The following is a 13,768-nucleotide window of genomic DNA, read 5'->3' as shown; positions in this document are numbered from 1 at the left end:
TAACTCCATCTTTCTGATCATGTTTAAAGTGGAGCTCCAGTCTCTTCAGTGAAAATTAAAAGTCAGCAGCTACAAAAACTGTAGCTGCTGATTTTTAATTAACAGCCACTCACCTGTCTCATGTTCAAGTGGTGTACTCACCCCAGCTTTTTTCTCCCTGTGTTCTCCCTCAGCAGCGCCAGCTTCTTCACTATGGGCACCCGGCTGTGACAGCTTGTGGCTTCACAGCCGGGTGCCCACTGCGTATGCGTGAGTGGTGCTGTGCTCTGTGACTGGTTCCGATGTCTTCTGGGACCTTTCAGATGTCCCAGAAGACTTCAGGGAGGAAAACATCCGCTTGCGATCGTCTAAGGTGACCGGAAGTGGATATTCGAGTGGGTACCCGATTTTCCCAAAAGTTCCATTTCAAAAACAGGAGACGGGGAAGGAGACCTTAAAGCAGAACGTCCCCTTATGGGTGGAGCTACACTTTAAAAAACATCCATATTTACAGTGTAACATGAAGCATAGTCATAGTATGCAGCCCATCACCCTTAAACAAGAACCCCCCCTCCCCTTTATGGAATGTGATTCCATAAAGGATCCATATATTAAAGCCTTGTCAGACCAGCTGTGGATTTTGATGCAGGCGAGGAGAGTGGAACGTAACTGCCATTAAAGTGGTTGTAAACCCTCTGGGACCACTTTACCCTACAGGTAAGCCTAGATTAAGGTTTACCTGTAGGTGCAATAAATATCTCCTTAACCCACACAGTTAAGGAGATATTTTACAAAAACCAGGCACCGATGTCTATGGCGCATACGGCACACGGAAGGAAGATGGATGCTTCGTGAAAGAGTGGGCAACGGTGACATCGCTGGCTCCTGTGTCAGGTAAGTGACACATAATTATAATAACAATGCTTTACCTTTTCAAGGAAACAAAATAGAGGACTTAAGGACCGCCGCATGCCAATGTACGTCATCAGAATGGCATGTACAGGCACAAGCACGTACATGTACATACTTGCCTTCCAGCGGGTGGGGGGTCCGATCGGACCCCCTCCCGCTGGATGTGGCGGTCCGTTTCGCTTCAGGAGCGATCCGGGATGAGGGGGTGGCCGTTGGTTTCTGGCCATCCCCTCTCGATCGCTCCTGGCGAATGAGAAGCTTCCCCCGCTGTGTATAGTAAACACAGGCAGGGAGGAAGTGATGTCATTCTCCTCGGGGCAGTCTTTTTGACTGGATTACGAGGAGAAGAGTGAAAGTAAGTGTGCACCAACACTACACTGACATGTAGGCACACATAGGCACACAAACACCCCCTATCCCCCCCGCCCCCCCTCCCAGTCACAGTGTCACTGATTGCAGTGATCATTTATTTTCTGATCACTGCATTCAGTGTCAGTTGTAAAAGTAAAAACTGTCAGGGCAGTTAGTGTTAGGTCCAGGGTAGCCCCCTACCACCCCCCAATAAAGGTTTAACCCCCTGATTGCCCCTAGAGTTAACCCTTTCACCCCCCTTTTGCCAGTGTCACTAAGCGATCGTTTTTCTGATCGCTGCATTAGTGTCACTGGTGTCGCTAGGTAGCTAGTTATTTTTTTAGGTTCACCGGCAAGTTTTTATAGCGCTAGGTACCCCGATATACTACCCAATAATGGTTTTAACCCCCTGATTGCCCCTAGTTAACCCTTTCAGCCCTTTTGTCAGTATCACTAAGCAATCATTTTTCTGATCGCTGCATTAGTGTCACTGGTGCCGCTAAGTAGCTAGTTATTTTTTTAGGTTCACCGCCAGGTTTTTATAGCGCTAGGTACCCCGATATACTACCCAATAATGGTTTTAACCCCCTGATTGCCCCTAGTTAACCCTTTCACCCCCTTTTGCCAGTGTCACTAAGCGATTATTTTTCTGATCGCTGCATTAGTGTCACTGGTGCCGCTAAGTAGCTAGTTATTTTTTTAGGTTCACCGCCAGGTTTTTATAGCGCTAGGTACCCTGATATACTACCCAATAATGGTTTTAACCCCCCTGATTGCCCCTAGTTAACCCTTTCACCCCCTTTTGCCAGTGTCACTAAGCGATCATTTTTCTGATCGCTGCATTAGTGTCACTAGTGCCGCTAGGTAGCTAGTTTTTTTTTAGGTTCACCGACAGGTTTTTATAGCGCTAGGTACCCCCATATACTACCCAATAATGGTTTTAACTCCCCGATTGTCCCTAGTTAACCCTTTCACCAGCGATCACCGTATAAGTGCCACTGGTGACGCTGGTTAGCCAGTTAGTTATTTAGGTTCCCCGTCAGGTTTTTTTATAGCGCCAGGGACCCCCATTCACTACCTAATAAAGATTTGACCCCCTGATTGCCCCTAGTTAACCCTTTCACCAGTGATCACCGTATAAGTGTTACGGGTGACTCTGGTTAGTTTGCTTTTTATAGCATCAGGGCACCCTCCATTTATTACCCAATAAAGGTTTAACCCCCTGATCACCCGGCGGGTGATATCAATTCGGTTTTAGGGTCAGGGTCTGCGTCGCCCCAGGCAGCGCTAGGTTAGTGCCAGTACCGCTAACACCCACGCGCAAAGCATACACCTACCGTAGTGGTATAGAATCTGAACAGATCAATATCTGATCTGATCAGATCTATACTAGCGTCCCCAGCAGTTTAGGGTTCCAAAAAAATGCATTGTTAGCGGGATCAGCCCAGATACCTGCTGGCACCTGCGTTTGCCCCTCCGCCCAGCCCACCCAAGTGCAGTATCGATCGATCACTGTCACTTACAAAACACTAAACACATAACTGCAGCGTCAGGCCTGATCCCTGTGATCGCTAACAGTTTTTTTGTAGCGTTTTATATTTAAATCCTGAAGGCGGTGCTTGGTTTTCGGGGTCCCGTACGCGGCTAGACTCCCAAAAAGTCCTCCACATGTGGTATCCCCGTACTCGGGAGAAGCAGTAGAATTTATTTCGGGGTGTAATTTCACTTATGCCCTTAGCATGTGTGAGCAATATATCATTTAGTGACAACTTTGTGCAAAAAAAAAAAAAAATTGTAATATTCCTGCAACTTGTGGCAAAATATAAAATATTTCATGGACTCAACATGCCTCTCAGTAAATAGCTTGGGGCGTCTACTTTCCAAAATGGGGTCGTTTGGGGGGGTTTTGTGCTATTTTGGCATTTTATGGCCTTCGAAACTGTGATAGGCAATGAGGAGTGAAATCAAAAATTTGCACCCTTAGAAATCCTGAAGGCAGTGATTGGTTTTCGGGGTGCCGTACGCGGTTAGACTCCCAAAAAGTCCCACATATGTAGTATCCCTGTACTCAGGAGAAGCAGCAGAATATATTTTGGGGTGCAATTCCACATATAACTATGGCATGTGTGAGCAATATATCATTTAGTGACAACTTTTTGTAAACTTTTTTTTGTTTCATTATTCAATCACTTGGGACAAAAAAATAATATTCAATGGGCTCAACATGCCCCTCAGCAATTTCCTTGGGGTGTCTACTTTCCAAAATGGGGTAATTTGGGGGGGGGTTGTGTTATTTTGGCATTTTATGGCCTTCGAAACTGTGATAGGTAGTGAGGAGTGAAATCAAAAATTTGCACCCTTAGAAATCCTGAAGGCAGTGATTGGTTTTCGGGGTGCCGTACGTGGCTAGACTCCCAAAAAGTCCCACATATGTGGTATCCCCGTACTCAAGAGAAGCAGCAGAATATATTTTGGGGTGCAATTCCACATATAACTATGGCATGTGTGAGCAATATATCATTTAGTGACAACTTTTTGTAAACTTTTTTTTGTTTTTGTTTCATTATTCAATCACTTGGGACAAAAAAAAATATTCAATGGGCTTAACATGCACCTCAGCAATTTCCTTAGGGGGGCCACTTTCCAAAATGGGGTCATTTGGGGGGGGGGGGTTTGTGTTATTTTGGCATTTTATGGCCTTTGAAACTGTGATAGGTAGTGAGGAGTGAAATCAAAAAATTTGCACCCTTAGAAATCTTGAAGGCAGTGATTGGTTTTTCGGGGTGCCGTACACGGCTAGACTCCCAAAAAGTCCCACATATGTGGTATCCCTGTACTCAGGAGAAGCAGCAGAATATATTTTGGGGTGCAATTCCACATATAACTATGGCATGTGTGAGCAATATATCATTTAGTGACAACTTTTTGTAAACTTTTTTTTTTTTTGTCATTATTCAATCACTTGGGACAAAAAAAAAAAATTCAATGGGCTCAACATGCCCCTCAGCAATTTCCTTGAAGTGTCTACTTTCCAAAATGGGGTCATTTGGGGGGGTTTGTACTGCCCTGCCATTTTAGCACCTCAAGAAATGAGATAGGCAGTCATAAATTAAAAGCTGTGTAAATTCCAGAAAATGTACTCTAGGTTGTAGACGCTATAACTTTTGCGCAAACCAATAAATATACGCTTATTGACATTTTTTTTACTAAAGACATGTGGCTGAATAAATTTTGCCCTAAATGTATGACTAAAATTGAGTTTATTCGATTTTTCTTATAACAAAAAGTAGAAAATATAATTTTTTCTCAAAATTTTTGGTCTTTTTCCATTTATATCGCAAAAAGTAAAAATCGCAAAGGCAATCAAACACCATCAAAAGAAAGCTCTATTTGTGGCAATAAAAGGACGCAAATTTCGTTTGGATACAACATTGCATGACCGCGCAATTACCAGTTAAAGCAGTGCAGTGCGAAATTGTAAAAAGACCTCTGGTCCTTAGGCTGTCAATTGGTCCGGGGCTGAAGTGGTTAAGATGAGCTCCTAGAGCACACTCTTGGTGGATGCCTGGATGGTGGGAACAATTGTGTTCACAACTTTCAAGAACTGTTTTTTGAGCACGTGATCTTCACATTTCATCACGTTTTGATGCACATGCACTTTATTATTTGGGACTTATTTTATTGTTTTTCATGTAAAATGAGAAGAATACCTGCTTTTGATTAGAGCACTTTTATTATCACTGTTTCACATATTATCGCATAATGTTGTATTTTTTTTTTAAATTAGGGATAGTCGTTTATGCATATTTGTCTTTTTGCTGTTTAGCTTCTTGAATTAGCACACTTTATCACTGTTTCACATAGTGTTGGAAGGCAACATGTTTTATTTCATAAATACAAGAGGTGTTTGAAATATGAGCTATGGCTATACCAGACCTTCACATTCTTGGGGGCTGTCTGAAATGTAACAAGCTGCACATCAAAGCTTTGTAGCATATGAAATTATTCATCTGAAGAAGCAAGGCTGAACAAAAACTTGGCTCCTGACCGTCTGTTGTGATAACGCTATGCAAGCGAGCTTCAAAAAGGGTCATGACTGGCAGTATGATTGATGAAGAAACATAAGTGGGCTGGCAATGAGGTTGGGTCTGGACGCTGTATGGATGACGTTTAAAAAGTGCACACAGAAGGGAAGTCGGCCCTTTTCCCTCTTGGCTCATGCCTGATGGCTCTCTGAGCCTCATGGCTCTCTCTGTTACTACCATCTTGAGCCCAGCTGATGAAACCGTGTCTTGCGATAAGAAACTTTGATGTTCTTTTGTTATATGCTTCGTAATATCTTTCTATAGTATTCTCATGTTAGCATTTTCCTATTTTCTTGAGAAAGAAATAAGATGTTGTTTTACTAAGCAGTGTGTTTGTTTTCATAGCTAACCTTACATTATTGTGCTATAAACAGTAACCATCAGAGTTTTTAACAAACTAGTTAACTATAGAAATAGACAAATTAATACATATATGGAATAAATAGAGGGAATCCGTAACCAACCTTAAATAATATTTAGTATAGAAGTTATTTCAATTTCAGTATTTATTTCACATAGTATCGTATATTATCGCATATTACTGCAATTTTTGTGTTGTGTTGTGTGTTTTTTATTATTAGGGATAGGCATTGATATATATTTGTCTATTTTTGCTGCTTAGCTTGAATTAGTGCACTTTATCACTGTTTCACTTAGTATCACATATTACTGCATCTTTTGTTTTGTTTTGTTTTTGTATAATTTTTATTATTTTTAAGAATTTCTTTTTTATGTTTTGTTAAATGTTCACCCTAATAAAAAAAAATAACTAAGATGTAATCCAGTGTTATATATTCATTTTATTCAAATATTTTAATGTTTTTATAAAGATCAGTTTTGTCTTACTGCACTATTCAGTGAACTGAGGTTTTTTAGGGAAATGGTAAAATTTAGGCCAAAAAAGCTAAACTAAAAATATTTCAATGAGAGTTGTTTTTTTTTTGTTTTTTTTTTACTTAGGCCACTTTGGCTTAGATTTTGCAGTTTTTCTGACAGTTCAGAAAAACTGACACTTGTCAGCAGCCTCCATTATTTGCAATAGTAGCGTGCCATAACCATCCTTTAATAGTGCCTATAGCATTTACAGTGCATTAGTGAAGCATTCATCAGGTATCAACTGGGGCAGAGGCAGTGGAGGTTCTTCTATCCCAGAATGTACTGGGAAATAATAGAGAACTGGGACAGAGTCCCTCCAGCCTCTTCATAGTTGTACAAAGCAGCCACGTGGTAACACCATTTGCTTCTGTGTGCAAAAGCATCAAGCTAGCTAACAATACTGACAGTGCAAACCAGGAGTAGAGGCATTGAGTGTTTTTGCCAGCGGCAAAGCTTTTTGTGTCAGCAAAGTGTCGGTGCCAACAAGAGTCGGTGCAAAAAAGCTACCGTGCCAGCAAGTAACAGTGCCAGCAAATGACATCGACAGAATATTGTCACTGCAAGCAATCTTTCCATGATCATCTTGACCTAGACCAAGCCAAGTGTCAATGTGATCAAAGTACCGTATTTATCGGGGTATAACGCACACATTTATTTTAAGAGGGAAGTTTCAGAAAAAAAATGAAATTTTAAAGCGGAGGTCCACCCTAAAGTGGACCTTCCGCTCATCGGAACCCCCCCCCCCCCCTCCGGCGCCACAATTGGCACCTTTCAGGGGGGAGGGGGGTGCAGATACCTGTACAGTACAGGTATCTGTACCCACTTCCGGGATAGCTCTCTGCGGAAAGGGGCGTATATTACGCCCCTTTCCGCAAGTGCCCGTCCCTTCCCGCAAGTGCCCCGCTGCCTGCTGGGAAAACACACAGATCCCAGAGGCAGCGGGGACCGTCCTTATTGCTCAGCGCGGCTCGCGCATGCGCAGTAGGGAACCGGGAAATGAAGCCGAAAGGCTCCATTTCCTGATTCCCATACCCAAGATGGCGGCGGCAGCACCCGAGATACGATCTACAGATTGGCTTCGGGTGCCGACATCGCGGGCGCGCTGGACAGGTAAGTGTCACTATTTTAAAAGTTAGCAGCTGCAGTATTTGTAGCTCCCGGTGGACTCCCGCTTTAAATAAGGAACTTTGAAGCAAAATAAGGGTCAATGCCCACCTGCAGCCTCCCCATTGTCATCAACACAGCCTGATCAATGCCCATCTGCAGCCCCACAAGTGCCATCAATGCAGCCTCATCAGTCCACATCAATGCAGCCTCGCCGTTGCCTTCAATGCAGCAGCCTCGCCATTGCCTTCAATGCAGCAGCCTCACCATTGCCTTCAATGCAGCAGCCTCACCATTGCCATCAGTGCAGCCTGATTGACAGGGAGGGGGGTGGGACGAGCACCGACAGATTACATACATTGAGAATCTCCTATGATAGACAGAACAGTGGTTCAATGGTGGCCCATGAGACCGGACTTCCTACAGAGGCCACGAGGGAACAGGAGATTCTCATATTATGTAATCTTCCAGCGCTCATCCCACCCCCCTCCCTGTCCTGTCCTGCCCGAGGCCGCTAAAATTAAAATATTGGCGCATAACACGCAGACGCTATTTGCACCTGATTTTCATGGTGAAAAAGTGAGTGTTATACGCCAATAAATAAAGTATATGAATCCATCTTGCAGAGAATTCACAAAAAAATCACACCACAACCTAAGTGGGGACACTAGTTCTGGTGACATGGGGTCCCCAAGGAATTCCCTTCATTTGCAGGAATTTCCTCTCAGTTCCTTTTTGGCTATGAGACAGGAAGTGAAAGGAAATCTTCGCAAATGGGACACCCCATGCTCTATCCACAAAAAAAAAAAAAAGTTTTTGCCTATAGTTCTACTTTAACAAGTGTATGCATGATGTCCTTGATACAGTATGTGCTTGACAGGAGCCCATTCTGTTACTGCATACCTCAAAACTTTTAAAATTGAGAATGAGGGACATTTCAGGGAGATAGTGACCTGCGGAGGGTGTAGCCAAACATGATAGTGGGATGGGCTTAAAGGTCATGGTTAATGTGGTACTAAACCTACAACAGTAAAATCAGTCTGTGTATGCAGTAAATCATGCTTGTTATACTCACTGTTGAACCTAAAGGAGTTAATCCTCTGCATTGTGTAAAAAGGCTGTTTGATCCTGTCTCCTCTTCTCCTTTCCTTCTTCCACTGTCCCTAATATAATTTCTGATAATAGAGAGCCAGGGAATAGGCTGCACGCATGGGTGTCTGCAGCATAGGGCAAGGGGGAGGCAATTGTCCCCCCTGGAATTGTAAGACGCTGTTGAAGACAGTTGTCCTGTGTAGCAATGGCTGCCGCAGCCACCGTCGCGGCCGCTGTGGACTTTTTTTCTGAGTCTGCTAGCCTGGGGCTGCTCTCTTTTCCAACTTATCACAGATACAGACACCCTCCCTCACCCTCCGCCCAATCATCGGATTGGCTCTGGCTCGGGCCTCTGCTCGACATCTCGGCTGTTCCATGATTGGCTGCCTGCCTGTGTATCTATGTCGCTATGCAGATTTGGCTGGCGCGGTGCTGGCCCCTCCCATAGGTGCGTGCAATCAGTCAGTGGCCGAGAATACGCTGCAAATGCCTGGGCCTATCGCATCACAGGAGTAAATCCTGAAGAACCACAGGTAACAGCAGTGCTAGTTAGGAGGAGAATTTATATATATATATATATATATATATATATATATATTTCTTGGAAAGTTGAACAGCTGAGCTATTGCCGGAAAAGATATTAGTGTGTTATATAATCTTCTTCACTTTGTATGGAAGTTACTCAGTCTCAGACATACCATGCTCATATAAATATAGCCTAGTGAATGTACATATTTCTATATTGCAATGTATTGAAATACATCTGTTGTGGCCATATTTTGAGCTTGATGAAAACAACTTATGCTGTAGTGCAATATAGAAAGAGGTACATTCTCTGGGCTATATTTATATGGGCATGGACTGGTACACCTGGAATGAATAACTTCCAATACAAAGTCAAGCTGAATTATCTCAAGAGCTATTGCACACTGCCATCTGGCCGCATTATCAGTAAAACGCTGCTAGCTAGCGGTGCTCTACCATTCATTATTCGTCCGCTAGCGGTTGAAGAAAGGGTTACATGCAACTGTGTATCGCCGCTGCCGAAGAGTTTAGTGTGTATCGCTAGAGAGTTTTTTTCTTGATGCTGACAAGAAAAGCGCACATCACACCCTTCTGGGAGAGAGGCGTTTAACCTCAGACAAGAATTTGAGATTCTTATGGTCAGTAAGAATGAGAACCGGCACAGTGGTACCTTTGAGGAGATGTCTCCATTCTTTCAGGGCTAAAATGATTGCTAACAGCTCTCTGTCACCAATCTCATAATTGCCCCCCCACAGCTGACAATTTGTTGTAAAAGTAGCCGCAAGGATGCCTAACGCTCTCATAGGTAGGACGCTGAGACAGAAGGGGCGCCAACTCCAGTCTCAGAAGCATCAACCTCAAGGATAAAAGGTAACGTAGGATCAGGATGTGCCAACACAGGAGCAGAAACAAAGGCAGCCTTGAGACTCTCAAAGGCCTTAATGGGCTCCGGAGACCAGCTCTGTGGGTTACTGTCCTTTCTGGTCATATCAGTCAGGGGCTTGACCAGGGATGAGAGGTTATGAATAAACTTCCAATAATAGTTGGCAAAACCAAGAAAACGCTGCAGAGGACGTAAACCCACGGGTCGGGCCACTGTAGGACTGCTGAAAGTTTCTTTGGGTCCATCGAAAAACCAGCTGTGGAAATTGCATAACCCAGGAATTTAACCTGTTCAATGTGGAATTCGCACTTATCCAATCTGTTTCTGAAGCATATGATGGTGGCTTGGAAAATATGAGGATATCATTGAGATAAACCACCACACATAACTGCAACAAATCTTGGAGGACATTGTTAATAAATTCCTGGAAAACTGCCGGGGCGTTACGAAGGCCAAAAGGCTTTACAAGGTACTCATAATAGCCTGTTCTGGTATTAAACGCAGTTTTCCACTCGTCACCCTCCTTAATCCTCATGAGATTGTATACCCTTCTCAAATCAAGCTTTCTGAAAACCATTGCACCCTTGAAGCATTCAAAGAACTCCGTAATCAATGGAATTGGATAGGCATTCTTAATCGTGAAGCTATTGAGACCCTTATAATCAATACAAGGTTTCAGTTCACCACTCTTCTTCTTTACAAAGAAGAAACCAGCACCAGCAGGAGATGAGGATTTGCGGATGAAACCTCGAGAAAGTGCATCTGCAACATACACCTCCATGGCCTTATCCTCCAAGACTGACAAAGGGTAAACCCGACCATGAGGGAATATGGAACCAGGTTGAAATCAAACTTCAGGCTTGACCTTTGACAAAGACATCGCTAAAATCGTAGTACTCCTCCGGCAGGGAGGAGAGTGAAGAGGTGCACCGGACCTTGGCTACCCTCTGGAAGCATGTCTTACTGCATTGTGGCGACCAGGAGAAAACCTCAGCACAGAGCCGAAAGAGGGGTTGTGCCTTTATAACCAAGGATAATCAATAACCAGCGGAAACTTAGGTGAGGAAATAACTACGGCCATGGACAATGGAACAGTCTCATGAGTCACATCGGCAGGCTGTATAAGTCTTCCTTCAAGAGCCTCAATGGCAAGTGGAGTGTCACGGATGACTCAGCCCAAGAAAGAGAGGCCCGGGGACGAGAGGATCAAAGAGGATCATAGCTGAAGGGCCAACATGACAAGTGGGAGAAGGGTGCAGCAAGGGGTTAAATTATTAGTTGAAATTTTGGAGCAGGAAGGGGGGTGGCTAGGTAAAGAACGGGCGGGGAGGGGTTTTAATTCAGTTAGGGAGGAGGAGGGGTTCCCGGGCAGCATTCCAGTGGGGAGCTAGGTTAGGAGAAGATTCCCGCCCACCCTCCCTGAGTGTTGTTTTGTGTTTGTTTTGTACTAATTTTTGCCTCTTAGGTGCGATTCCGGATTCGTCATGGCAGCATTCTGTGAGGCGGTGGCGGTGGTCTTGTTTGGTGGTAACTGACCCAGGAGACGGAAGTGTGGGGGACTCATTAGTGCCATGGGCTCCCTTGGTTAAAGCTAACATGGGTTAGCTGAGGATGGGAAGGTGGACACTGTGGGTAATGAGTTGTCTCCGGGCTGAAGTTATCACGGCCGGAGGCCTAGTACGGTAGCGTGCCCGCAGTGTAGAAGTTGAACAGTTATTTGGGGAAGTGCCGTACAAAACCACCGGGTAAAAAAACTGATATTTTGAGTTTGTTATTTATGGTTAAAGTTGATACATGTCTATATTTTGTAAATAAAAGTCTGTTATGGCCAGTTATACCCCAAAGAAAGTGTGGTCTCATTCTTATAGGTAAGAGGATGGGGAAACAGGTTGGGGGTGTAATGAAGGGGCAGCAGTCAGTTATGAAAAGAGGTGTACCTCTTATCTGCACTGGTCAAGGGTAACCAAAACCAGGGGCTTATCTTTCTGGATAACTGGGGACGAAACAATGCCACCTATGGTCTGTCTGTGACAGTACCTCAAGGTTCGGGCGTTCCCTTGACGGGTAGGACAAGACTTCAAAAAGTGACCTGCCTGGCCACAATAAAGGCACAATGTCTCCCTTCTCCTAAGGGTTCTCTCGTCTGCAGAGAAATGCATGAAGCCCAATTGCATGGGTTCATCTTCACAGACCGACTTGGTACCAGGAGGCATGGGAGGTGAGGGAGGCAAGGGTGGGGCTGCAAAGTTCAGAAACAAATGTACAGGAGGTTTCCGCAAGCACTCCTTAAAAGAGAGTCTTTCTCTGAGTCTGGAGTCAATGAGGATGGCAAATGTGATCAAACTCTCCAGCTCAGTGGGCATATCTCGGACCATAGTACGGAATTCAATGGTGTAATCGGCAACAGTTCTTGTACTGTGATGGACATAAGGCACTTGGAAGAAGAGGAGCGTGCAGGAATGTCAAATACCTTTTTAAAAGAAGTCACAAACTCAGAGTAACTCAAGACAACGGGTTTTTGCATCTTCTGAATTCATGGCCTTCGCCTACTGTCAGAAACCATGAATCAGACTGAGACAGAAATACAGTTAAGTCACACTTGTTTAATAATAATTAAAAAAAAAAGGTAAACAGAGTAAACGTAGTCAAAACATAGCGAGAGTTCAGGAACGGGAATGGATAGTCAGACAAGTCAAAACGTCAGGGAGCCAGAGATAAGAGTAGTAGAACAGCAAGCAGGATCTGGAGCCAGAAGGAATGCCAGCCAATCAAGTTTTTAACAGGAACACAATCGAGCGTCTCTAGAGATGTGACCAAGGCGAAGGCAGAGATCATCTGGACTGGATGGCTTAAGTAGGCAGGACTGACGAGCAGGATATCATCAACAGATGAGTCACTGTAGAGAGATAGGAGCTGGCAATTAGCAGACAGCTGACCAGCCAGCTTTGAGAAGGAAGGGCTGAGCCCAACCCTGACATTCGGATTAACAAAGGACAGAACACAAAATGGCAAACGCTTTAACAGATCTTTCACCAACTTTACTTAAATTGGGCTCAATGAGTCCAGGCAGGAGGAGTGATATAAATACAAAGAATTACCGCTCTAAAGGTAATGACTTCTCCCAAAACAGCTGTCTCCACAATCCCACAGGGTGCTGGCTCTGTTTGCAACAGGAACTGAAGTAGAAAAGATGTAGCTGGATAGCCGCACTCCGAATTATTCAACTTAATTTAAAAAAATTATTAAAATAATAGTGTTCGTGTTCGGTGTTCACACCGTGTTCGGTGTGAAACATGTCAGCGGCTGTGCAGTTAGTCTGTTTACCAGCCTAGATGCTATGATTTTAATTACATTTTTAAAATAAAGTTGAATAATTTGGAGTGCGCCTATCCAGCTACATATTTTCTACACCAGGCAGGAGGGTAGAGGAATGACACTTTCTTATGTCAGACCTCTCCCTTCTGTTCCCTGACAGCGCATGCCCAGAGAACCGCAAACACTGTATCTAGTGCAATGTTCAATAGTGTAACTCCCAAGTTCAGATACTCCGCTCATATACTGAGCCCTGGGTATATGTGTGTGCCCGTATGGCACCAGTAACTTTCATCCCTTGGAAGAAGGCATTGAATCTTTAATTAGTCGCTGTAGTTGATGCATATAGATGTCCTGTTTGGTAGAGTGAAAATTCAGTATGTTGGCAGTATTCAGGTAGCAAGGTGGACACTGTGACTGCTTAAAAAGGTGTAAGCCTACAAGTGTAGACAAACAGGAAACGTTGTCTGCGTGCAGTGTCTCTGTATCTCTGTAAAATGGGCAAGGGCCCACTCAACAAGGCCCAAGTGAAGTGTCCTAGAACAGGCAGGCTCTTTAGGTTGCCCGACTGGCTACCTCACAACTGGAACGCTTCACGCCATCTGTACAGGTGCGCCTGGAGAATGCACCTGGGATCACCCTCTCAGGC

Source organism: Lithobates pipiens, unplaced genomic scaffold, assembly GCF_037356315.1.
Source record: "Lithobates pipiens isolate NorthernLeopardFrog02 unplaced genomic scaffold, aLitPip1_a1.2 Scaffold_10, whole genome shotgun sequence".
Taxonomy (NCBI): domain Eukaryota; kingdom Metazoa; phylum Chordata; class Amphibia; order Anura; family Ranidae; genus Lithobates; species Lithobates pipiens.
Note: the sequence above shows the minus strand (reverse complement) of the source record.